Source organism: Ranitomeya variabilis, chromosome 3 (genome assembly GCF_051348905.1).
Source record: "Ranitomeya variabilis isolate aRanVar5 chromosome 3, aRanVar5.hap1, whole genome shotgun sequence".
In the NCBI taxonomy this organism is placed as follows: Eukaryota; Metazoa; Chordata; class Amphibia; order Anura; family Dendrobatidae; genus Ranitomeya; species Ranitomeya variabilis.
The window spans coordinates 140,624,822-140,652,544 of NC_135234.1; the positions used below are offsets into that span (position 1 = coordinate 140,624,822).

General features: G+C 44.6%; 1 long non-coding RNA gene across 1 annotated transcript in view; it reads left to right on the forward strand.

Annotated features, from left to right (window-relative positions):
- The window catches only part of LOC143818013 (uncharacterized), a 41,809-nt gene extending 15,778 nt beyond the window's left edge, over positions 1–26,031 (forward strand). Inside the window, exon 3 of the long non-coding RNA XR_013224259.1 lies at positions 25,790–26,031. This is a non-coding gene — a long non-coding RNA (uncharacterized LOC143818013). The remainder of the gene's footprint in view (positions 1–25,789) is intronic.
- Positions 26,032–27,723: the final 1,692 nt, after the last annotated feature.

Sequence of the window (27,723 nt, forward strand, 5' to 3'; positions counted from 1 at the left end):
CTCATTAAAAACTATGCCCAATTTAAAGGAGCTGGTCTACTTGACTTGTAATGCCCATACACTAAGTGTATGGGCTGACAGACATTTCCCCCGGGGGAGTAAACATTTTTTCAGTTTAAAATTAGTAACAGGAAGGTCGAGCGAGAAGATGTGGGTCTTTGTTGTGGCTCACTTTTAGCTTGGCCACGGCCTCATCCTCTGCATGCACCATCAGCATCACGCCCACTTCTCCCTACCTTGCCCCTTGCCTTGCCCATTTTAAATGGACTACTGAAATATTTTAAAAGTTCAATGCAAATTGACTAATTTTGAGAAAACTTATATGTGATCAGTATGCATGAAAAGCAAGTATTTGGAGACCACAGATACACCAGGCTGAGATAACAGACTGTTTCAATATGTGTCCTGGATTTAGAAAACAATTTTTAACCAAAAAATACTGTATAGACCAATGGTAGCAGACAAAAAACTGGAATATATGCCTGAAAGAAAGGATTTGGACACCACTGATAGACCGGGCATCAGACTGAGATAACAGACTGTTTCAATATGTGTAGTGTTGAGCATTCCGATACCGTATCGTATCGACCAATCACAAGCCGTGACGTAATTTTCAAATTCTGAATGCCTAGAATTAGGCATTCAGGACCTGAAAATTACATCACGGCTTGTTGTGATTGGTCGCGTCGCGGTCACATGGGCGGCACGCGACCAATCACAAGCCGTGACGTAATTTTCAAATCCTGAATGCCTAGAATTAGGCATTCAGGACCTGAAATTACGTCACGGCTTGTTGTGATTGGTTGCGTCGCCGTCACATGGGCGGCACGCGACCAATCAGAAGCCGTGACGTCACGGAAGGCAGTAAACGCGCGCATTTTAAGCAAAGAAGGCTGCCGGTTCCCTCGGTAAGGTGCAGGCTGCGTCGGAGAGGTGAGTATAGCAATATTTTTTATTTTAATTCTTTATTTTACACAGTAATATGGATCCCAGGGCCTGAAGGAGAGTTTCCTCTCCTTCAGACCCTGGGAACCATCAGGGATACCGTCCGATACTTCAGTCCCATTGACTTGTATTGGTATCGGGTATCGGTATCGGATTAGATCCGATACTTTGCCGGTATCGGCCGATACTTTCCGATACCGATACTTTCAAGTATCGGACGATATCGCTCAACACTAAATATGTGGCCTGTATTTTTTTAACAACAAAATACTGCAAAGACCAAGGGTAGCAGACCAAAAACTGGAATGTAGGCCTGAAAAGCAAGGATTTGGAGACCACAGATAGACCAGGTGTCTGACTGAGATAACAGACTGTTTCAATATGTGGCCTGAATTTTTTTAACCACAAAATACTGTATAAAACAAGGGTAGCAGACAAAAAACTGTAATGTATGCCTGAAAAGCAAGGATTTGGAGACCACAGGTAGACCAGGCATCTGACGGAGATAATAGATTGATCTAAATCTGGCCTTGATTTTTTTGTCCCACCACAATTGGGTCAATAAGTAGGCTATGACACTAAAAAATAAAATTGGGGTACTAAAAGTGTTAAATATTTTGTGCAATGATATGCGATGCGTGTGGCGTATGTTGTGAAATTGGATTCTGGGCTCCCCCGGTGGCCACTTGTGGAATTGTACTTGTGTGCATCATCCCCTCTGTTCACCTGCTCCTATCAGGATGTGGGAGTCGCTATATAACCTTGCTCCTCTGTCAGTTTCATGCCGGTCAACAATGTAATCAGAAGCCTTCTGTGCATGTTCCTGCTACTAGACAACTCCTAGCTAAGTTGGACTTTTGTCCTTGTGTGTTTTTGCATTTTGTTCCTGTTCACAGCTGCTGTTTCGTTACTGTGTCTGGAAAGCTCTTGTGAGCGGAAATTGCCACTCTGGTGTTATGAGTTAATGCTAGAGTCTTAAAGTAATTTCTGGATGGTGTTTTGATAGGGTTTTCTGCTGACCATGAAAGTGCCCTTTCTGTCTTCATGCTATCTAGTAAGCGGACCTCGATTTTGCTAAACCTATTTTCATACTACGTTTGTCATTTCATCTAAAATCACCGCCAATATATGTGGGGGCCTCTGTCTGCCTTTTGGGAAAATTTCTCTAGAGGTGAGCCAGGACTGTCTTTTCCTCTGCTAGGATTAGGTAGTTCTCCGGCTGGCGCTGGGCATCTAGGGATAAAAAACGTAGGCATGCTACCCGGCCACTTCTAGTTGTGCGGCAGGTTTAGTTCATGGTCAGTATAGTTTCCATCTTCCAAGAGCTAGTTCTCATATATGCTGGGCTATGTTCTCTCGCCATTGAGAATCATGACAGTTTGACCGGCCCAAAAAAGGGGTTAAATTACTGGCTGAGAAAGGAGAGAAAAAAGAAGTCTGCTACAATTTTTTTTTTTTTTTTTTTTCCCCCTCTAGTTCTGAGTGTGCTCTTAATTGAATCACTTGCTAGTCTGCCTATACTGCAGCCTTCCTCTCTTCCTCTCCTTCTAATCCTTGAATGGCTCTGTGTTCACCTGTTTCAAATGGATCTTCAGAGTGTAGCTACAGGTTTGAATAATCTCGCCACAAAGGTACAAAATTTGCAAGATTTTGTTGTTCATGCACCTATGTCTGAGCCTAGAATTCCTTTGCCTGAATTCTTCTCGGGGAATAGATCTCACTTTCAAAATTTTAAAAATAATTGCAAATTGTTTTTGTCCCTGAAGTCTCGCTCTGCCGGAGACCCTGCACAGCAGGTCAGGATTGTAATTTCCTTGCTCCGGGGCGACCCTCAGGACTGGGCTTTTGCATTGGCACCAGGGGATCCTGCGTTGCTCAATGTGGATGCGTTTTTTCTGGCCTTGGGGTTGCTTTATGAGGAACCTCATTTAGAGCTTCAGGCGGAAAAGGCCTTGATGTCCTTGTCTCAGGGGCAAGATGAAGCTGAAATATACTGCCAAAAATTCCGCAAATGGTCTGTGCTTACTCAGTGGAATGAGTGTGCCCTGGCGGCGATTTTCAGAGAAGGTCTCTCTGATGCCATTAAGGATGTTATGGTGGGGTTCCCTGTGCCTGCGAGTCTGAATGAGTCCATGACGATGGCTATTCAGATCGATAGGCGTCTGCGGGAGCGCAAACCTGTGCACCATTTGGCGGTGTCTACTGAGAAAACGCCAGAAAATATGCAATGTGATAGAATTCTGTCCAGAAGCGAGCGGCAGAATTTTAGACGAAAAAATGGGTTGTGCTTCTATTGTGGTGATTCAACTCATGTTATATCAGCATGCTTTAAGCGTACTAAGAAGCCTGACAAGTCTGTTTCAATTAGCACTTTACAGTCTAAGTTTATTCTATCTGTGACCCTGATTTGTTCTTTGTCATCTATTACCGCGGACGCCTATGTCGACTCTGGCGCTGCTTTGAGTCTTATGGATTGGTCCTTTGCCAAACGCTGTGGGTATGATTTGGAGCCATTGGAGGCTCCGATACCTCTGAAAGGGATTGACTCCACCCCATTGGCTAGTAATAAACCACAATACTGGACACAAGTGACTATGCGTGTTAATCCGGATCACCAGGAGGTTATTCGCTTTCTGGTGCTGTATAATCTACATGATGTTTTGGTGCTGGGATTGCCATGGCTGCAATCTCATAACCCAGTCCTCGACTGGAGAGCTATGTCTGTGTTAAGCTGGGGATGTAAAGGAACTCATGGGGACGTACCTTTGGTTTCCATTTCATCATCTATTCCCTCTGAGATTCCTGAATTCTTGTCTGACTTTCGTGACGTTTTTGAAGAACCCAAGGTTGGTTCACTACCTCCGCACCGGGAGTGCGATTGTGCCATAGACTTGATCCCGGGTAGTAAATACCCTAAGGGTCGTTTATTTAATCTGTCTGTGCCTGAACACGCGGCTATGCGAGAATATATAAAGGAGTCCTTGGAAAAGGGACATATTCGTCCTTCGTCATCTCCCTTAGGAGCCGGTTTTTTCTTTGTGTCTAAGAAAGACGGCTCTTTGAGGCCGTGTATTGATTATCGACTTTTGAATAAAATCACGGTTAAATATCAATATCCGTTACCACTGCTTACTGATTTGTTTGCTCTTATAAAGGGGGCCAAGTGGTTCTCTAAGATTGATCTCCGTGGGGCGTATAATTTGGTGCGAATCAAGCAGGGGGATGAGTGGAAAACCGCATTTAATACACCCGAGGGCCATTTTGAGTATTTGGTGATGCCTTTTGGTCTTTCAAATGCCCCTTCAGTCTTCCAGTCCTTTATGCATGACATTTTCCGCGATTATTTGGATAAATTTATGATTGTGTATCTGGATGATATTCTGATTTTTTCGGATGACTGGGACTCTCATGTCCAGCAGGTCAGGAGGGTTTTTCAGGTTTTGCGGTCTAATTCCTTGTGTGTGAAGGGTTCTAAGTGTGTTTTTGGGGTTCAAAAGATTTCCTTCTTGGGATACATTTTTTCCCCCTCTTCCATCGAGATGGATCCTGTCAAGGTTCAGGCTATTGGTGATTGGATGCAACCCTCTTCTCTTAAGAGTCTTCAGAAATTTTTGGGCTTTGCTAACTTTTATCGTCGATTTATTGCTGGTTTTTCTGATGTTGTAAAACCATTGACTGATTTGACTAAGAAGGGTGCTGATGTTGCTGATTGGTCCCCTGATGCTGTGGAGGCCTTTCGGGAGCTCAAGCGCCGCTTTTCTTCCGCCCCAGTGTTGCGTCAGCCTGATGTTGCTCTTCCTTTTCAGGTTGAGGTCGACGCTTCTGAAATCGGAGCTGGGGCGGTGTTGTCGCAGAGAAGTTCCGACTGCTCCGTGATGAGACCTTGTGCCTTTTTTTCCCGTAAATTTTCGCCCGCCGAGCGGAATTATGATATTGGGAATCTGGAGCTTTTGGCCATGAAGTGGGCTTTTGAGGAGTGGCGTCACTGGCTTGAGGGGGCCAGACATCAGGTGGTGGTATTGACTGACCACAAAAATTTAATTTACCTTGAGTCTGCCAGGCGCCTGAATCCTAGACAGGCGCGCTGGTCGTTGTTTTTCTCTCGGTTTAATTTTGTGGTGTCTTACCTACCGGGTTCTAAGAATGTTAAGGCGGATGCCCTTTCTAGGAGTTTTGAGCCTGACTCCCCTGGTAATTCTGAGCCCACAGGTATCCTTAAAGATGGAGTGATATTGTCTGCCGTTTCTCCAGACCTGCGGCGGGCCTTGCAGGAGTTTCAGGCGGATAGACCTGATCGTTGCCCACCTGGTAGACTGTTTGTTCCTGATGATTGGACCAGTAGAGTCATCTCTGAGGTTCATTCTTCTGCGTTGGCAGGTCATCCTGGAATCTTTGGTACCAGGGATTTGGTGGCAAGGTCCTTCTGGTGGCCTTCCCTGTCACGAGATGTGCGAGGCTTTGTGCAGTCTTGTGACGTTTGTGCTCGGGCCAAGCCTTGTTGTTCTCGGGCTAGTGGATTGTTGTTACCCTTGCCTATCCCGAAGAGGCCTTGGACGCACATCTCGATGGATTTTATTTCGGATCTGCCTGTTTCTCAGAAGATGTCTGTCATCTGGGTGGTGTGTGACCGTTTCTCTAAGATGGTCCATCTGGTTCCCTTGCCTAAGTTGCCTTCTTCTTCCGAGTTGGTTCCTCTGTTTTTTCAAAATGTTGTTCGTTTGCATGGTATTCCGGAGAATATCGTTTCTGACAGAGGGACCCAATTCGTGTCTAGATTTTGGCGGGCATTCTGTGCTAGGATGGGCATAGATTTGTCTTTTTCGTCTGCTTTCCATCCTCAGACTAATGGCCAGACCGAGCGGACTAATCAGACCTTGGAGACATATTTGAGGTGTTTTGTGTCTGCGGATCAGGATGATTGGGTTGCTTTTTTGCCTTTGGCGGAGTTCGCCCTCAATAATCGGGCCAGCTCTGCCACCTTGGTGTCCCCGTTTTTCTGTAATTCGGGGTTTCATCCTCGATTTTCCTCCGGTCAAGTGGAATCTTCGGATTGTCCTGGAGTGGATGCTGTGGTGGAGAGGTTGCATCAGATTTGGGGGCAGGTGGTGGACAATTTGAAGTTGTCCCAGGAGAAGACTCAGCTTTTTGCCAACCGCCGTCGTCGTGTTGGTCCTCGGTAGGGTTGAGCGAAACGAGTCGATCATTTTCAAAAGTCGCCGACTTTTGGCTAAGTCGGCGTCTCATGAAACCCGATCCGACCCCTGTGCTTGTCGGCCATGCGGTACGCGACTTTCGCGCCAAAGTCGCGTTTCAATGACGCGAAAAGCGCCATTTCTCAGCCAATGAAGGTGAACGCAGAGTGTGGGCAGCGTGATGACATAGATCCTGGTCCCCACCATCTTAGAGAAGGGCATTGCAGTGATTGGCTTGCTGTCTGCGGCGTCACAGGGGCTATAAAGGGGCGTTCCCGCCGACCGCCATCTTACTGCTGCTGATCTGAGCTTAGGGACAGGTTGCTGCCGCTTCGTCAGAAGCAGGGAGAGCGTTAGGCAGGGTCCACTAACCACCAAACCGCTTGTGCTGCAGCGATTTCCACTGTCCAACACCACCTTCGGTGTGCAGGGACTGTGGAAGCTATTTTTTTTTTTTTTTCCCCTCAGCGCTGTAGCTCATTGGGCTGCCCTAGAAGGCTCCGTGATAGCTGTATTGCTGTGTGTACGCCACTGTGGAAACCAACTGCTTTTTTCAAAGCACATATCCTCTTGTTCCTTCCTTTCTGCACAGCTATCTTTTTTGTTTGTCCACACTTTTTATTTAATTTGTGCATCAGTCCACTCCTATTGCTGCCTGCCATACCTGGCTTACATTACTGCAGGGAGATAGTAATTGTAGGACAGTTTTTTTTTTTTTTTTGTTTTTTTTTTGTGGGAGATTAAGATTGGCATTTCTGCTACAGTGCCATCCCTGTGTGTGCCATCTCTCACTGAGTGGGCCATAGAAAGCCTATTTATTTTTTCCGTGATTTGTGTTCTAAAATCTACCTCAACACAAAAACACTACATCAATCAGTGGGAGAAAAATATTGGCCTCAGTCAGGGCTTGTGTGCCACTGCTGTGTGTGCTATCTCTCATTCAGTGGGCTATAGCAAGCCTATTTTTTTTTTTTTTTTTTAATATTATTTGGTTTCTAAAGTCTCCCTGAAAAAAAAAAAAAACCTAAAAAAACAGTGGGAGAGTAATATTGCCCTTTCAGCTTGTGTGCCAGTCTTGACTCCTGGGTGTGCCACCTCTCTCCCTCTCATTCAGTGGGCCATAGAAAGCCTATTTATTTTTTTTTTTAAATATTATTGGGTTTCTAAAGTCTCCCTGAAAAAACAAAAAATACATAAAAAAACAGTGGGAGAGTAATATTGCCCTTTCAGCTTGTGTGCCAGTCTTGACTCCTGGGTGTGCCACCTCTCTCCCTTTCATTCAGTGGGCCATAGAAAGCCTATTTATTTTTTCCGTGATTTGTGTTCTAAATTCTACCTCAACACAAAAACACTACATCAATCAGTGGGAGAAAAATATTGGCCTCAGTCAGGGCTTGTGTGCCACTGCTGTGTGTGCTATCTCTCATTCAGTGGGCTATAGCAAGCCTATTTTTTTTTTTTTTTTTTTTTTTTAATATTATTTGGTTTCTAAAGTCTCCCTGAAAAAAAAAAAAAACCTAAAAAAACAGTGGGAGAGTAATATTGCCCTTTCAGCTTGTGTGCCAGTCTTGACTCCTGGGTGTGCCACCTCTCTCCCTCTCATTCAGTGGGCCATAGAAAGCCTATTTATTTATTTTTTTAAATATTATTGGGTTTCTAAAGTCTCCCTTAAAAAACAAAAAATACATAAAAAAACAGTGGGAGAGTAATATTGCCCTTTCAGCTTGTGTGCCAGTCTTGACTCCTGGGTGTGCCACCTCTCTCCCTCTCATTCAGTGGGCCATAGAAAGCCTATTTATTTTTTTTTTTTAATATTATTTGGTTTCTAATTCTCCCTGAAAAAAAAAAAAAAAACCTAAAAAAACAGTGGGAGAATAATATTGCCCTTTCAGCTTGTGTGCCAGTCTTGACTCCTGGGTGTGCCACCTCTCTCCCTCTCATTCAGTGGGCCATAGAAAGCCTATTTATTTTTTTTTTAAAATATTATTGGGTTTCTAAAGTCTCCCTGAAAAAACAAAAAATACATAAAAAAACAGTGGGAGAGTAATATTGCCCTTTCAGCTTGTGTGCCAGTCTTGACTCCTGGGTGTGCCACCTCTCTCCCTTTCATTCAGTGGGCCATAGAAAGCCTATTTATTTTTTCCGTGATTTGTGTTCTAAATTCTACCTCAACACAAAAACACTACATCAATCAGTGGGAGAAAAATATTGGCCTCAGTCAGGGCTTGTGTGCCACTGCTGTGTGTGCTATCTCTCATTCAGTGGGCTATAGCAAGCCTATTTTTTTTTTTTTTTTTTTTTTTTTAATATTATTTGGTTTCTAAAGTCTCCCTGAAAAAAAAAAAAAACCTAAAAAAACAGTGGGAGAGTAATATTGCCCTTTCAGCTTGTGTGCCAGTCTTGACTCCTGGGTGTGCCACCTCTCTCCCTCTCATTCAGTGGGCCATAGAAAGCCTTTTTTTTTTTTGTTTTTTTTAATATTATTTGGTTTCTAAAGTCTCCCTGAAAAAAACAAAAAAAACATAAAAAACAGTGGGAGAGTAATATTGCCCTTTCAGCTTGTGCGCCAGTCTTGACTCCTGGTTGTGCCACCTCTCTCTCTCTCTAATTGTGGGCCATAGAAAGCCTTTTTTTTTTTTTTTTTTTAATATTATTTGGTTTCTAAAGTCTCCCTGAGAAAAAAAAATAAATAAATTAGGTGGGAGATTAATATTGACATTAGTGCTTGAGTGACAGTCCTGCGTGTGTGTCATCTCTGTGATTTTGTGCCACAGAAAACAGAGTGTGTAACATTGTGCCTGATTTTCCTTGTGGTCTCACCAACCTGTTAAGGGATATTGAAATCATACTGAAGTTATAGCTCACCGTGTAAGTTGTTTGACAGCAACAAATAAAGTTACTTTGGTTAAGATTTTAAAACAATGAGGAAGTCTGGTGCAAGAGGTCGTCGTGGGCGTTCATTGTCAGCTGGTAATGATGGTAGTGGTAGTGGAGCATCAGGTGGTCGTGGGGATAAAAATATTCCACCTAAGTCTGGAGCTGTGGAGCCAGTTTCGTCGTCAGGCTACACAAGGCCTCGAACGCTCTCTTTTCTGGGAGTAGGAAAACCGCTTTTAAAGGCGGAGCAGCAACAGCAAGTTTTGGCTTACATTGCAGACTCAGCCTCTAGCTCTTTTGCCTCCTCTTCCGAAACTGGTAAATGTAAAAGCAGCGCGTCGCTTGTGGATGTTCACAGTCAGGGACAAGTCGCTTCCTTGTCCTCCTCAGCAAAAACTACAACAAGAGAGAAGGATGCAGCAGGCGACACAACGGGTCACTCCATGGAGCTCTTTACACATACCGTCCCTGGCTTAGAAAGTGAAACATTTAACAGGCCATGCCCATTACAAGTATATTCTGACATGGAGTGCACTGATGCACAGCCACAGCCAGAGTACTATGCTGCTCCTTTGACTCAGACCACCACATTGCCCTCTCAGGGTACAGATCCACAATCAGACCCTGATGAGACTATGTTGCCCCGCCACGAACGCTATACCACCGACCGACACAGTGACACAGACGAAGTTGCACACGAGCTCGAAGAGGAGGTAATAGATGACCCAGTTATTGACCCCGATTGGCAGCCATTGGGGGAACAGGGTGCAGGCGGCAGTAGTTCAGAAGCGGAGGTGGAGGAGGGGCCGCAGCAGGCATCAACATCGCAACAGGTTCCATCTGCCGGGCCCGTATCTGGACCAAAACGCGTGTCAAAGCCAAAACCTGTTGGAGCACAGCGTTGCCATCCGGTTAAAGCTCAGTCTGCAATCCCTGAAAAGGGATCCGAGTCTAGGAAGAGTGCAGTCTGGCATTTTTTTAAACAACATCCAACTGATCAGCGCAAAGTCATCTGTCAAAAATGTTCAACTAGCTTAAGCAGAGGTCAGAATCTGAAAAGTCTAAATACTAGTTGCATGCATAGACACTTAACCACCATGCATTTTCAAGCCTGGACTAACTACCAAACGTCCCTCAAGGTTGTAGCACCCTCGGCCAATGAAGCTAGTCAGCAACGCAACATCCCTTCCGTCACTGTAAGGCCACCATTTTCCGCACCACCGGCAGTATCTGTGCAGGTTTCTTTGCCAGCCAAAAGCAGTCAGGGTCAGGGAATCACCAGTTTTGTAGGAGGAAATATTGCATCTAGGGCACCGGCGGAAACAATACCGTCTCCAACCGTCTCTCAGTCTGCCATGTACACCGGCACACCCGAAAGTTCCACGATCTCCAGCTCTCCAGTCCAGCTCACCCTACATGAGACTCTGGTTAGAAAAAGGAAGTACTTATCCTCGCATCCGCGTACACAGGGTTTTAACGCCCACATAGCTAGACTAATCTCGTTAGAGATGATGCCCTACCGGTTAGTTGAAAGCGAAGCTTTCAAAGCCCTGATGGAGTACGCTGAACCACGATACGAGCTACCCAGTCGACACTTTTTTTCCAGAAAAGCCATCCCAGCCCTGCACCAGCATGTTAAACAGCGCATCGTCCATGCACTCAGGCAATCTGTGAGTACAAAGGTGCACCTGACTACAGATGCATGGACCAGTAGGCATGGCCAGGGACATTATGTGTCCATCACGGCACACTGGGTGAATGTGGTGGATGCAGGGTCCACAGGCGACATCAATTTAGGGACAGTTGTGCCTAGCCCACGGTCTAGGAAACAGTTGGCTGTAGGCGTTCGCACCCCCTCCTCCTCCTCCTCCTCGTCCTCCTGCAGAAGCTACAGCTCTTCCACAGAACGCAGTCTGCCAACCACTCCATCGGCAGATGACACTGTTGCACACCAGTTGTCCCATTATGGGCCAGCTACTGCCAAGCGTCAGCAGGCTGTATTGGCTATGAAGTGCTTGGGCGACAATAGACACACCGCGGAAGTTCTGTCCGAGTTCTTGCAACAAGAAACGCAGTCGTGGCTGGGCACAGTAGATCTTGAGGCAGGCAAGGTAGTGAGTGATAACGGAAGGAATTTCATGGCTGCCATCTCCCTTTCCCAACTGAAACACATTCCTTGCCTGGCTCACACCTTAAACCTGGTGGTGCAGTGCTTATTGAAAACTTATCCTGGGTTCTCCGACCTGCTCCTCAAAGTGCGTGCACTTTGCTCACATATCCGACGTTCGCCTGTACACGCCAGCCGTATGCAGACCTATCAGCGGTCTTTGAACCTTCCCCAGCATCGCCTAATCATAGACGTTGCAACAAGGTGGAACTCAACACTGCACATGCTTCAGAGACTGTGCGAACAGAGGCGTGCTGTTATTTATTTGTGGGAGGATACACGGGCAGGCAGTAGGATGGCAGACATGGAGTTGTCAGGTGTGCAGTGGTCTAAGATACAAGACATGTGTCAAGTCCTTCAGTGCTTTGAGGAATGCACACGGCTGGTTAGTGCAGACAACGCCGTAATAAGCATGAGCATCCCCCTAATGCGTCTGCTGATGCAAAGTTTGACGCACATAAAGGAGCAGGCGTCTGCACCAGAGGAAGAGGAAAGCCTTGATGACAGTCAGCCATTGTCTGGTCAGGGCAGTGTACAGGACGAGGTAGCGGGCGAAGAGGAGGTGGAGGACGAGGAGGATGATGGGGATGAGTATATTTTTAATGCCGAACCTTTCCCGGGGGCACAGGAATTTGGTTGCGTGTCACGGCCGGGTTCTGGTTTTTTGAGGGACACAAGTGACGTAGATTTGCCTGCAACTGCCCCTCAACCAATCACAACCGGAGATTTGACAACTGGAACTTTGGCCCACATGGCGGATTATGCCTTACGTATCCTAAAAAGGGACACACGCATTACGAAAATGATGAACGATGACGATTACTGGTTGGCCTGCCTCCTTGATCCACGCTATAAAGGCAAATTGCAAAATATTATGCCACATGAGAACTTGGAACTAATATTAGCAACCAAACAATCAACTCTTGTTGACCGTTTGCTTCAGGCATTCCCAGCACACAGCGCACGTGATCGTTCTCACACGAGCTCCAGGGGGCAGCAGACTAGGAGTGTTAGGGGTGCACACATCAGAAGTGGCGTTGGACAGAGGGGTTTTCTGACCAGGTTGTGGAGTGATTTTGCTATGACCGCAGACAGGACAGGTACTGCTGCATCAATTGAAAGTGACAGGAGACAACATTTGTCCAGTATGGTTACTAACTATTTTTCATCCCTTATCGATGTTCTCCCTCAACCGTCATTCCCATTTGATTACTGGGCCTCCAAATTAGACACCTGGCCAGAATTGGCAGAATATGCATTGCAGGAGCTTGCTTGCCCGGCAGCAAGTGTCCTATCAGAAAGAGTATTCAGTGCTGCAGGTTCAATATTAACCGAAAAAAGGACTCGTCTGGCTACCCAAAATGTTGACGATCTAACATTCATTAAAATGAACCACAACTGGATTTCGAAATCTTTTGCCCCACCTTGCCCGGCCGACACCTAGCTTTCCTATGAAAAGCTCTTGCCTGTGAATTACTTTTCTAATGTCTAATTTGCTGCAGCTGATTGTACAGCATACGACATGTTTACACCTCCCTAAATGGCAAAACTCCCCACACGGGGCCGTGGTATCGCGACTTGGCGCAAGCACCCGTGAGACTGCTGTTTGTCTGAAGAGGTGGGTGTGCTCGCTTTTGGTTGACGGCATTGCTACTGGGTCCCTCATAGTACAATGTAGTGTCTCTGGCGGTGGTGGTGCGCACCCAACGTCAGACACACCGTTGTAACATGAGGGGCCCTGGGGCGGTCCCGCCGGCCTCAAGAGAGTTCCCCCCTACCCCAGCTCAAAATGTGCTCTACCACGTGCAAAATTATGTCGCACAGCTCCACCAATCTTTAGTCTATTCGCTGACATCATTCAATGTCTGGCACTGACAATACAAATTTGTAGACATCTATGATGCAACTTAAAGTAGTCTGTGTCTGTGTCCTATATTGGCACCATTAAATAGTTACTGCCAAATTACTATGTCAGAAACTCAGTAGATGAGCCCACCCCTGTACCTAAGTATGCCACCTTTTTTTTTTGTTTTGGTTGTTTTGCGAGACATTAACATCTATTTATATTTTGGGAGTACTGGGACAGACACTCCTTGCACTACTCCTCCACTCACCACCAAGCTGCCTGTGTATCCATGTAACCGCTGTAAAACTGCCATGAGCCTATTGTTTGTTATTTTAGGCCTTTGATAGCCTGTCTGCGGCCCCTACTTGCAATACTCCTCCACTGACCACCAAGCTGCCTGCCCGTGTATCCATGTAACCGCTGTAAAACTGCCATGAGCCTATTGTTTGTTATTTTAGGCCTTTGATAGCCTGTCTGCGGTCCCTACTTTAAATACTCCTCCACTGACCACCAAGCTGCCTGCCCGTGTATCCATGTAACCGCTGTGAAACTGCCATGAGCCTATTGTTTGTTATGTTAGGCCTTTGATAGCCTGTCTGCGGTCCCTACTTTAAATACTCCTCCACTGACCAGACCACTGCTGCCCGTGTACCCCTGGAACCAATTATAAAGTGCCTACAGCCAGCCCATTTTCTTATGTTTGGCCTTTGAAGCCTGTCTGCGGTCCCTACTTTAAATACTCCTCCACTGACCAGACCACTGCTGCCCGTGTACCCCTGGAACCAATTATAAAGTGCCTACAGCCAGCCCATTTTCTTATGTTAGGCCTTTGAAGCCTGTCTGCGGTCCCTACTTTAAATACTCCTCCACTCACCACCACCAAGCTGCCTGCCCGTGTATCCATGTAACCGCTGTGAAACTGCCATGAGCCTATTGTTTGTTATGTTAGGCCTTTGATAGCCTGTCTGCGGTCCCTACTTTAAATACTCCTCCACTGACCAGACCACTGCTGCCCGTGTACCCCTGGAACCAATTATAAAGTGCCTACAGCCAGCCCATTTTCTTATGTTAGGCCTTTGAAGCCTGTCTGCGGTCCCTACTTTAAATACTCCTCCACTGACCAGACCACTGCTGCCCGTGTACCCCTGGAACCAATTATAAAGTGCCTACAGCCAGCCCATTTTCTTATGTTAGGCCTTTGAAGCCTGTCTGCGGTCCCTACTTTAAATACTCCTCCACTCACCACCACCAAGCTGCCTGCCCGTGTATCCATGTAACCGCTGTGAAACTGCCATGAGCCTATTGTTTGTTATGTTAGGCCTTTGATAGCCTGTCTGCGGTCCCTACTTTAAATACTCCTCCACTGACCAGACCACTGCTGCCCGTGTACCCCTGGAACCAATTATAAAGTGCCTACAGCCAGCCCATTTTCTTATGTTAGGCCTTTGAAGCCTGTCTGCGGTCCCTACTTTAAATACTCCTCCACTGACCACCAAGCTGCCTGCCCGTGTATCCATGTAACCGCTGTAAAACTGCCATGAGCCTATTGTTTGTTATTTTAGGCCTTTGATAGCCTGTCTGCGGTCCCTACTTTAAATACTCCTCCACTGACCACCAAGCTGCCTGCCCGTGTATCCATGTAACCGCTGTAAAACTGCCATGAGCCTATTGTTTGTTATTTTAGGCCTTTGATAGCCTGTCTGCGGCCCCTACTTGCAATACTCCTCCACTGACCACCAAGCTGCCTGCCCGTGTATCCATGTAACCGCTGTAAAACTGCCATGAGCCTATTGTTTGTTATTTTAGGCCTTTGATAGCCTGTCTGCGGTCCCTACTTTAAATACTCCTCCACTGACCACCAAGCTGCCTGCCCATGTATCCATGTAACCGCTGTGAAACTGCCATGAGCCTATTGTTTGTTATGTTAGGCCTTTGATAGCCTGTCTGCGGTCCCTACTTTAAATACTCCTCCACTGACCAGACCACTGCTGCCCGTGTACCCCTGGAACCAATTATAAAGTGCCTACAGCCAGCCCATTTTCTTATGTTAGGCCTTTGAAGCCTGTCTGCGGTCCCTACTTTAAATACTCCTCCACTCACCACCACCAAGCTGCCTGCCCGTGTATCCATGTAACCGCTGTGAAACTGCCATGAGCCTATTGTTTGTTATGTTAGGCCTTTGATAGCCTGTCTGCGGTCCCTACTTTAAATACTCCTCCACTGACCAGACCACTGCTGCCCGTGTACCCCTGGAACCAATTATAAAGTGCCTACAGCCAGCCCATTTTCTTATGTTAGGCCTTTGAAGCCTGTCTGCGGTCCCTACTTTAAATACTCCTCCACTGACCACCAAGCTGCCTGCCCGTGTATCCATGTAACCGCTGTAAAACTGCCATGAGCCTATTGTTTGTTATTTTAGGCCTTTGATAGCCTGTCTGCGGTCCCTACTTTAAATACTCCTCCACTGACCACCAAGCTGCCTGCCCGTGTATCCATGTAACCGCTGTAAAACTGCCATGAGCCTATTGTTTGTTATTTTAGGCCTTTGATAGCCTGTCTGCGGCCCCTACTTGCAATACTCCTCCACTGACCACCAAGCTGCCTGCCCGTGTATCCATGTAACCGCTGTAAAACTGCCATGAGCCTATTGTTTGTTATTTTAGGCCTTTGATAGCCTGTCTGCGGTCCCTACTTTAAATACTCCTCCACTGACCACCAAGCTGCCTGCCCGTGTATCCATGTAACCGCTGTGAAACTGCCATGAGCCTATTGTTTGTTATGTTAGGCCTTTGATAGCCTGTCTGCGGTCCCTACTTTAAATACTCCTCCACTGACCAGACCACTGCTGCCCGTGTACCCCTGGAACCAATTATAAAGTGCCTACAGCCAGCCCATTTTCTTATGTTAGGCCTTTGAAGCCTGTCTGCGGTCCCTACTTTAAATACTCCTCCACTGACCAGACCACTGCTGCCCGTGTACCCCTGGAACCAATTATAAAGTGCCTACAGCCAGCCCATTTTCTTATGTTAGGCCTTTGAAGCCTGTCTGCGGTCCCTACTTTAAATACTCCTCCACTGACCACCAAGCTGCCTGCCCGTGTATCCATGTAACCGCTGTAAAACTGCCATGAGCCTATTGTTTGTTATTTTAGGCCTTTGATAGCCTGTCTGCGGTCCCTACTTTAAATACTCCTCCACTGACCACCAAGCTGCCTGCCCGTGTATCCATGTAACCGCTGTAAAACTGCCATGAGCCTATTGTTTGTTATTTTAGGCCTTTGATAGCCTGTCTGCGGCCCCTACTTGCAATACTCCTCCACTGACCACAATGCTGCCTGGAGTGCCTGCCTGTGTATCCATGTAACCGATGTAAAACTGCCATGACTGCCTACTGTTTGTTATTTTAGGCCTTTGATAGCCTGTCTGCAGCCCCTACTTGCAATACTCCTCCACTGACCACACCAATGCTGCCCGTGTACCCCTGGAACCTATTTAAAAGTTCATAGAGCCTAGTTATATATTTTATTTACTATTAATAAGGCCATGATGGACTACGCTGTACCACGCTACAAGCTAACCAGTCGACACTTCTTTTGCGAGAAAAGCCATCCCAACCCTCCACCAGCATGTAGAAGACCGCATTGTCCATGCACTCTGGCAATCTGTGAGTACAAAGGTGCACCTGACAACAGACGCATGGACCTGTAGGCATGGCCACGGAAGATTACGTGTCCATTACGGCGCAATGGGTTAATGTGGTGGATGCATGGTCCACAGGGGACAGCCTACTAAGTCTGTCTGCAGTCCCTAATTCAAATTGTCCTCCACTGTCTAAATCGGAACTTCCACCTTCTGGCTTTCGGCCTATAGTATCAGAAATTAAACTGCATTTGGCCTTCAACTTTGGTTAGGGCCTACTAACGGCTTCTGCCCCTCCCTGGTGTTGCCCTCAACTAAATAAAGCTGAGCTTCAACCTTCTGCTCCAAATTACCATTTTGAAAAATGCAATAGGCTTTTCAGGCCTACTAAAGGTGTCTGTCTGTGTGCCCCTGCCTGGTGTTGTCCTCAACTAAATAAAGCTGAGCTTCAACCTTCCGGCTCTCATTAAGTGGTTTTAAAAAAAAAAAATGGTGGTTAGGGCCTACTAACGGCTTCTGCCCCTCCCTGGTGTTGCCCTCAACTAAATAAAGCTGAGCTTCAACCTTCTGCTCCAAATTACCATTTTGAAAAATGCAATAGGCTTTTCCGGCCTACTAAAGGTGTCTGTCTGTGTGCCCCTCCCTGGTGTTGTCCTCAACTAAATAAAGCTGAGCTTCAACCTTCCGGCTCTCATTATGTGGTTTTAAAAAAAGAAATGGTGGTTAGGGCCTACTAACGGCTTCTGCCCCTCCCTGGTGTTGTCCTCAACTAAATAAAGCTGAGCTTCAACCTTCCGGCTCTCATTAAGTGGTTTTAAAAAAAAAAAATGGTGGTTAGGGCCTACTAACGGCTTCTGCCCCTCCCTGGTGTTGTCCTCAACTAAATAAAGCTGAGCTTCAACCTTCCGGCTCTCATTATGTGGTTTTAAAAAAAAAAATGGTGGTTAGGGCCTACTAACGGCTTCTGCCCCTCCCTGGTGTTGCCCTCAACTAAATAAAGCTGAGCTTCAACCTTCTGCTCCAAATTACCATTTTGAAAAATGCAATAGGCTTTTCAGGCCTACTAAAGGTGTCTGTCTGTGTGCCCCTCCCTGGTGTTGTCCTCAACTAAATAAAGCTGAGCTTCAACCTTCCGGCTCTCATTATGTGGTTTTAAAAAAAAAAATGGTGGTTAGGGCCTACTAACGGCTTCTGCCCCTCCCTGGTGTTGCCCTCAACTAAATAAAGCTGAGCTTCAACCTTCTGCTCCAAATTACCATTTTGAAAAATGCAATAGGCTTTTCAGGCCTACTAAAGGTGTCTGTCTGTGTGCCCCTCCCTGGTGTTGTCCTCAACTAAATAAAGCTGAGCTTCAACCTTCCGGCTCTCATTATGTGGTTTTTAAAAAAAAAATGGTGGTTAGGGCCTACTAACGGCTTCTGCCCCTCCCTGGTGTTGTCCTCAACTAAATAAAGCTGAGCTTCAACCTTCCGGCTCTCATTATGTGGTTTTAAAAAAAAAAATGGTGGTTAGGGCCTACTAACGGCTTCTGCCCCTCCCTGGTGTTGCCCTCAACTAAATAAAGCTGAGCTTCAACCTTCTGCTCCAAATTACCATTTTGAAAAATGCAATAGGCTTTTCAGGCCTACAAAAGGTGTCTGTCTGTGTGCCCCTCCCTGGTGTTGTCCTCAACTAAATAAAGCTGAGCTTCAACCTTCCGGCTCTCATTATGTGGTTTTAAAAAAAAAAATGGTGGTTAGGGCCTACTAACGGCTTCTGCCCCTCCCTGGTGTTGTCCTCAACTAAATAAAGCTGAGCTTCAACCTTCCGGCTCTCATTATGTGGTTTTAAAAAAAAAAATGGTGGTTAGGGCCTACTAACGGCTTCTGCCCCTCCCTGGTGTTGTCCTCAACTAAATAAAGCTGAGCTTCAACCTTCCGGCTCTCATTATGTGGTTTTAAAAAAAAAAATGGTGGTTAGGGCCTACTAACGGCTTCTGCCCCTCCCTGGTGTTGCCCTCAACTAAATAAAGCTGAGCTTCAACCTTCTGCTCCAAATTACCATTTTGAAAAATGCAATAGGCTTTTCAGGCCTACTAAAGGTGTCTGTCTGTGTGCCCCTCCCTGGTGTTGTCCTCAACTAAATAAAGCTGAGCTTCAACCTTCCGGCTCTCATTATGTGGTTTTAAAAAAAAAAATGGTGGTTAGGGCCTACTAACGGCTTCTGCCCCTCCCTGGTGTTGCCCTCAACTAAATAAAGCTGAGCTTCAACCTTCTGCTCCAAATTACCATTTTGAAAAATGCAATAGGCTTTTCAGGCCTACAAAAGGTGTCTGTCTGTGTGCCCCTCCCTGGTGTTGTCCTCAACTAAATAAAGCTGAGCTTCAACCTTCCGGCTCTCATTATGTGGTTTTAAAAAAAAAAATGGTGGTTAGGGCCTACTAACGGCTTCTGCCCCTCCCTGGTGTTGTCCTCAACTAAATAAAGCTGAGCTTCAACCTTCCGGCTCTCATTATGTGGTTTTAAAAAAAAAAATGGTGGTTAGGGCCTACTAACGGCTTCTGCCCCTCCCTGGTGTTGTCCTCAACTAAATAAAGCTGAGCTTCAACCTTCCGGCTCTCATTATGTGGTTTTAAAAAAAAAAATGGTGGTTAGGGCCTACTAACGGCTTCTGCCCCTCCCTGGTGTTGCCCTCAACTAAATAAAGCTGAGCTTCAACCTTCTGCTCCAAATTACCATTTTGAAAAATGCAATAGGCTTTTCAGGCCTACTAAAGGTGTCTGTCTGTGTGCCCCTCCCTGGTGTTGTCCTCAACTAAATAAAGCTGAGCTTCAACCTTCCGGCTCTCATTATGTGGTTTTAAAAAAAAAAATGGTGGTTAGGGCCTACTAACGGCTTCTGCCCCTCCCTGGTGTTGTCCTCAACTAAATAAAGCTGAGCTTCAACCTTCCGGCTCTCATTATGTGGTTTTAAAAAAAAAAATGGTGGTTAGGGCCTACTAACGGCTTCTGCCCCTCCCTGGTGTTGCCCTCAACTAAATAAAGCTGAGCTTCAACCTTCTGCTCCAAATTACCATTTTGAAAAATGCAATAGGCTTTTCAGGCCTACAAAAGGTGTCTGTCTGTGTGCCCCTCCCTGGTGTTGTCCTCAACTAAATAAAGCTGAGCTTCAACCTTCCGGCTCTCATTATGTGGTTTTAAAAAAAAAAATGGTGGTTAGGGCCTACTAACGGCTTCTGCCCCTCCCTGGTGTTGTCCTCAACTAAATAAAGCTGAGCTTCAACCTTCCGGCTCTCATTATGTGGTTTTAAAAAAAAAAATGGTGGTTAGGGCCTACTAACGGCTTCTGCCCCTGCCTGGTGTTGCCCTCAACTAAATAAAGCTGAGCTTCAACCTTCTGCTCCAAATTACCATTTTAAAAAATGCAATAGGCTTTTCCGGCCTACTAAAGGTGTCTGCCCCTCCCTGGTGTTGTCCTCAACTGAACAAAGCTGAGCTTCCACATTCTGGCTTTCGCCCTATACTATCAGATATTAAACTGCATTTGGCCTACTAGTGTGGTTAGGCCCTTGAAACAGTGTCTGCTGCTCTTGGGTTTGCTACTCCACTGAACAAAGCAATGCCGCCTGTTTAGTCCTGTTACCAATTTTGAACTGCATGTAGCCTACTTTATTCTTTGGCCCTATATCTGTTTCCTCCTCATCCTGCCCATTGCCCAGCCACTGCTAAATGAGTCTGCTGGTACATTGACCTAGACCACTACATTCCCCTTGTACTCTACACAGCCAGAATCTGTCCCTGCTGAAAGTAAGGTTCCCCTTCCCGCATGTTATACCACCTTACACAGGGACAAAGAGGAAGGTGCAGATGAAAGTGCAGGTTCCTTCATCAGGTGGGGGGGCATACTCGTTGGCGACGTCACTGGCACAGGGCCCCTCAGAGTACGCAAAAGTGTCGCTGCTGGTGGGAGGCGCCCCCGCCATGCAAACACACCGCCGTACTTTGAGGGGCCCTGTGCCAGTGGCAATGCGAACGAGTGGGCCCCCCCCCTGCTTGCTCAGGATCACAGCACTTGCAACTTTTAAATACTTACCTTTCCCTGCAACACCGCCGTGACGTAGTCCGCATTTCCTGGGCCCACGAAAAACTTGAGCCAGCCCTACTCCCCCCACAACTTTCCCCCAATTCCCTATGCCCAACTATTATTATACAGTTAATTAAGATTGGCAAGCTTCAGAAACAAGAATGGATGTTTTTGGCATTAAAATGGGCACTGTAGGTGTTTTCCTGGCCTCCACTCACTGCCGACTATGCTTCCCCATTGACTTGCATTGGGTTTCGTGTTTCGGTCGATCCCCGACTTTTAGCGATAATCGGCCGACTGCACTCGACTCGACTCTGGACAAAATCGGGTTTCCCAAAACCCTACTCGATCTTAAAAAAATGAAAGTCGCTCAACCCTAGTCCTCGGCTTTGTGTTGGGGACTTGGTGTGGTTGTCTTCTCGTTTTGTCCCTATGAGGGTTTCTTCTCCTAAGTTTAAGCCTCGGTTCATCGGCCCGTACAAGATATTGGAGATTCTTAACCCTGTGTCCTTCCGTTTGGACCTCCCTGCATCCTTTTCGATTCATAATGTTTTTCATCGGTCATTGTTGCGCAGGTATGAGGTACCGGCTGTGCCTTCCGTTGAGCCTCCAGCTCCGGTGTTGGTTGAGGGTGAGTTGGAGTACGTTGTGGAAAAGATCTTAGACTCTCGTGTTTCCAGACGGAAACTCCAGTATCTGGTCAAATGGAAGGGATACGGTCAGGAGGATAATTCTTGGGTCACTGCCTCTGATGTTCATGCCTCCGATCTTGTCCGTGCCTTTCATAGGGCTCATCCTGATCGCCCTGGTGGTTCTGGTGAGGGTTCGGTGCCCCCTCCTTGAGGGGGGGGTACTGTTGTGAAATTGGATTCTGGGCTCCCCCGGTGGCCACTTGTGGAATTGTACTTGTGTGCATCATCCCCTCTGTTCACCTGCTCCTATCAGGATGTGGGAGTCGCTATATAACCTTGCTCCTCTGTCAGTTTCATGCCGGTCAACAATGTAATCAGAAGCCTTCTGTGCATGTTCCTGCTACTAGACAACTCCTAGCTAAGTTGGACTTTTGTCCTTGTGTGTTTTTGCATTTTGTTCCTGTTCACAGCTGCTGTTTCGTTACTGTGTCTGGAAAGCTCTTGTGAGCGGAAATTGCCACTCTGGTGTTATGAGTTAATGCTAGAGTCTTAAAGTAATTTCTGGATGGTGTTTTGATAGGGTTTTCTGCTGACCATGAAAGTGCCCTTTCTGTCTTCATGCTATCTAGTAAGCGGACCTCGATTTTGCTAAACCTATTTTCATACTACGTTTGTCATTTCATCTAAAATCACCGCCAATATATGTGGGGGCCTCTGTCTGCCTTTTGGGAAAATTTCTCTAGAGGTGAGCCAGGACTGTCTTTTCCTCTGCTAGGATTAGGTAGTTCTCCGGCTGGCGCTGGGCATCTAGGGATAAAAAACGTAGGCATGCTACCCGGCCACTTCTAGTTGTGCGGCAGGTTTAGTTCATGGTCAGTATAGTTTCCATCTTCCAAGAGCTAGTTCTCATATATGCTGGGCTATGTTCTCTCGCCATTGAGAATCATGACAGGCGTACAAATCACAGTGATAAATATAAGAACTGTAACTAAATATTTTTGGTACATCTACAGATTTTTTGGTCAGCAAAATGGTGTCCAATAATATTGTTAGACACTCCAAAAAATACTATAGCAAAAAAATAAAACAAATATAACAATAAAATTTATAATTATTTATAAAAATAAATATAACAAATATAACAAAAAATAAAAAAAATAATAATTTCTGTGAACTTACATCTGATGTATAAATTTATAATTGTTACATTTTCATGCTCTTGTATTGAAATGACCTGGCTGTAGTCTGCAGTGTGACCAAGCAAATTAATGTAGAAAAACACGCAACAGCAGACAGTAATGGAGCCTTTTGATGTATGCAGTGAGATCTGTATACTCACATACAGTGCCTGCATGCCTTGCACTGATGTGGATAGATGCACATAGACTCCCCTGCCTACGTAGCGCTGCAATCTATGTACCCCCAAATTAACCCTAAAAAGGACTGTTGGTTTATCAGGAATTGTGGATTAAACACTAGCAGACCCACACTAACTAATAAAAGTAAGAATCTGACCCTACCTCAGCCGCAGCTCTCCCTACAATAGCTGAGTCCGGAGCAGAAAGCGGCGAGCAGGGCGTCGTCAGGTCTCTTATAGACCTGATGACACTGTGCAGCCAGCCAATTACTGTAATACCACAACAAAGATGGCTGCGGCATTACAGTGCATGGCAGACAATCCCTGCATGTTGATTGGCACTCTAAAAAGCGACAAAATTAAAAGGAAACCCGAGCTCCTGCCGAATAATCCCGGAAATGCTCAGTGCTCGCTGAGTACACCGAGCACAGTGAGACTCAGGCAAGTACCGAGTAGTGGCGAGCACGTTCGCTCATCACTATTAGTAATATTTATATTTGCAACTTCACACTTATAAAAACTTGCACTAATATATTTTGTATATACAGTATATACTTATTTTTTTCATTTTATTTACGTCACTTTCATTTATAATATGTCCTCAAATCAAAACTTGGCAGTGTGCGGTTTATTTTAATTGTATTTTTTTGCATAATACAAGTAAAAAGTGCACAGTTCATATTTTTAGTCACAGTGGGTAAAGCAACATTGCAATTAACTTATAATTTTAGCCAATGTGTACAAGTGTTTTAAAATATAGCGATTGGTTGATGGTATGATCTCCAATAGAAACAACCCTGGTTCAAGTTACAATGTTTTCTAACAACATGGAAACAGTGAAGAAAATGTAACCCATACACGTTGGGTGTTTTTTTTTTTTTTCCTTTTTTGAATTTGAAAATATAGGCATAACCTATGACCAATGTTATGGAAGGCATTTTTCCAAGTGTCGGGTGTGGTGGGTCCCAGTATATTGTCCTAAGGCAATTATACCTCTCAGTCCTGATATTACATAATGGGCTTCTGACTGCATTGCACTATCCTATACCCTTGATATACTATGTATATATCCACAACTATGTTGCTACACTACAGGGCATAGTGCAATACGATTTATGTTATTACCTGGAATTTGAGACCTCTAGTTTCTTACTATGATTGCCACTATGTTGTGTAACTTAGACTTATTTAGTGTCTATACTCAAAATATCTACGTGCAAATACAGTACAGACCAAAAGTTTGGACACACCTTCTCATTTAAAGATTTTTCTGTATTTTCATGACTATGAAAATTGTACATTCACACTGAAGGCATCAAAACTATGAATTAACACATGTGGAATTATATACTTAACAAAAAAGTGTGAAACAACTGAAATTATGTCTTATATGCTAGGTTCTTCAAAGTAGCCACCTTTTGCTTTGATGACTGCTTTGCATTCTCTTGGCATTCTCTTGGTGAGCTTCAACAGGTAGTCACCGGGAATGGTCTTCCAACAATCTTGAAGGAGTTCTCAGAGATGCTTAGCACTTGTTGGCCCTTTTGCCTTCACTCTGCGGTCCAGCTCACCCCAAACCATCTCGATTGGGTTCAGGTCTGGAGGCCAAGTCATCTGGCGTAGCACCCCATCACTCTACTTCTTGGTCAAATAGCCCTTACACAGCCTGGAGGTGTGCTTGGGGTCATTGTCCTGTTGAAAAATAAATGATGGTCCAACTAAATGCAAACCGGATGGAATAGCATGCCGCTGCAAGATGCTGTGGTAGCCATGCTGGTTCAGTATGCCTTCAATTTTGAATAAATCCCCAACAGTGTCACCAGCAAAGCACCCCCACACCATCACACCTCCTCAATACTTCACAGTGGGAACCAGGCATGTAGTGTCCATCCGTTCAGCTTTTCTGTGTCACACAAAGACACGGTGGTTGGAACCAAAGATCTCAAATTTGGACTCATCAGACCAAAGCACAGATTTCCACTGGTCTAATGTCCATTCCTTGTGTTTTTTAGCCCAAACAAGTCTCTTCTGCTTGTTGCCTGTCCTTAGCAGTGGTTTCCTAGCAGCTATTTTACCATGAAGGCCTGCTGCACAAAGTCTCCTCTTAACAGTTGTTGTAGAGATGTGTCTGCTGCTAGAGCTCTGTGTGGCATTGACCTGGTGTCTAATCTGAGCTGCTGTTAACCTGCGATTTGTGAGGCTGGTGACTCGGATAAACTTATCCTCAGAAGCAGAGGTGACTCTTGGTCTTCCTTTCCTGAGGTGGTCCTCATGTGAGCCAGTTTCTTTGTAGCACTTGATGGTTTTTGCCTCTGCACTTGGGGACACTTTCAAAGTTTGCCCAATTTTTCAGACTGACTGACCTTCATTTCTTAAAGTAATGATGGCCACTCGCTTTTCTTTACTTAGCTGCTTTTTTCTTCCCATAATACAAATTCTAATGGTCTAATCAGTAGGACTATCAGCTGTGTATCCACCAGACTTCTGCACAACACAACTGATGGTCCCTACAACATTTATAAGGCATGAAATCCCACTTATTAAACCTGACAGGGCACACCTGTAAATTGAAAACCATTCCCGGTGACTACCTCTTGAAGCTCATCAAGAGAATACCAAGAGTGTGCAAAGAAGTCATCAAAGCAAAAGGTGGCTTCTTTGGAGAACCTAGAATATAAGACATAATTTCTGTTGTTTCACACTTTTTTGTTAAGTTTATAATTCCACATGTGCTAATTCATAGTTTTGATACGTTCAGTGTGAATGTACAATTTTCATATTCATGAAAAACAGAAAAATCTTTAAATGAGAAGGTGTGTCCAAACTTTTGGTCTGTACTGTATACAATATGATAATTAACCACTAGTAATATTTGCACCTATTTACTTATTTTTTGCACATTTATACAGCAATATTTTCTTGCATGTGAGGTTTTTACCAGGGCCATTCACTTCTTTATTTCCCAGTGTACCAACCTAGTGTTCTGTACTTGTAGTGTTGTATCTGACTATTTTATTCATTGTTTTGTTTTGTTTGAATTTTCAATAAACTGAGTTTTTAATTGTTTTCTCTAGCCGGTGTTAAAGCAATTTTTTGGGGAGTACAATTTTATGGAAGACCAAAAGCCCCCAAAAAGTTTTCACTTTTTCTGAAAAACTGGAGTGCCCAAAAAAAACACAAAATAAATGGGAAAACCATTTTTTGGAGGCTTATATTGGAACCCAAGTTTGTTATTATAATTATATATGATCATAATTTACTATAATTTGTACACTGGCTGCTAATAATCCTCCCAATAAAAATTACATCTGCTGCATTACTTGTTTGGTTTGTTGATTTCATTGCAAGTGGCTTTCCTCTCCTACTTCCAAATACTTTGCAGTATACATATTTAGTATCTGTTTACTGTACTGTACAGGGTCTTTGTACAGGTTCTTTGTAAAAAAAAAGAAAGATTGATTAGTTCATTACTCTTCATATTTTACAAAAATCTGATCTACTAATTTATGTGCATGTTTAAATTTTGTACCTATAAACTGAAGTTTCAGGGTTTTGATCCTTAAATATTTAATACCATTGAAAATGATAATGTTGGTGAATAAACAATGGCACATTGGGGATATTTAAAGCACTTTATGGCTGCAAGTTTTAAGATGAATGTATTATCAGGATATTTAAATCAAGTTTCTAAACAAATTCTATTTTAAAATGCTTTGTCATGATGGCAAACAGTAAACTCAACTTCAGTGACCTATGCAAGGCAGCTGCTGCCTAGGCAAATGAAATCATGAGAGGCAAAAGGATAGGTGCATCTGATCAGAAGATACTGTTGTGTTGCCTCTAGACAAGTCATTGGTCAGGCCATAGAATACTGTGTATAATTTTGAGCAACTGTGTATAAGAAGGACGTAGCTAAACAAAAGCAGCAGCAGACAATAATACAGGGAACGGATGAACTGCTCCATCAAGACAAATTTGCTACAGCCAGAGATTAGGTGCAGTGGTTACATATCTCTGAACCGTTGAAGCATAAAGTAGGATCAGGAAGCATTGGAAAGGGAGCAGCAGGACATCTGTGAGGTGAGTGTTACGGTACTCCTTTTATTTTTTTACACCCACTCAAAAAATTACCCTAAAGACAACAACATATTTATTTCAATAACTATAAAAGACACATGACCTTCTACCCTGTCAATAAAGACTACAGAAATAAAGGAACTTCAAGAAAATGTTCCTGAGGTTTACATATTGGATGCACACACTTCCCTTCTCCAAAATTCAAGCAAAGTAAACAGTGCAGCAAAAACATCCAATATGGATGGGTACACGCGTCCAATGAGCCAAACAGTACTCAAAGTGGATTGTAGAAATGATGAAAAAGCCAAACTACAATAAATCTGTTATAAGTATGGTTTAATGCATCCAAGCCTAAAACAATGACGCTACAGAGTAGTTAAAAATTGATTTTGTTTGGAAGCAATATGTAAACCCCAGGAACAGCTTTACAAACAAAAAAATAGCTACAACTGAAAAATATTCCAATCAACACTAATACAATGAAATTAGAGAGTTATTCCAATCTCATTAAGTTATCAGTTAACCACAGGAAACCGATAACTGGGGTCAACACTAATCCCAGCACAGAACTTTGTAATGGCTGACTAGAATAGAGCGATGGCTGCTTATGTATGCCGCCACTCATTTCATGAGCTAACAACTTGATAAGATGTGAATAACCCTTAATAAGATAGCAAACTACTTTATTAGATAACATTCTGTTTTAAAGCTTTGAGATCATCAAAGTCATTGGAAATAAAGAAAGGAATATGTGAGTTAAACAATTCAGAAAGATCCATGTCGAAATAAACTAAAAAAACAAATGCAGGTCATCTGTATAGCGATTGTTAACATTTGAAAGACTTGCTTTCATATCTTAATATATACTTACCTTGTAATGTCTTCACATCCTGTTCTGTCCAGATATGTCCGGATCCCAGAATTCCAAGCG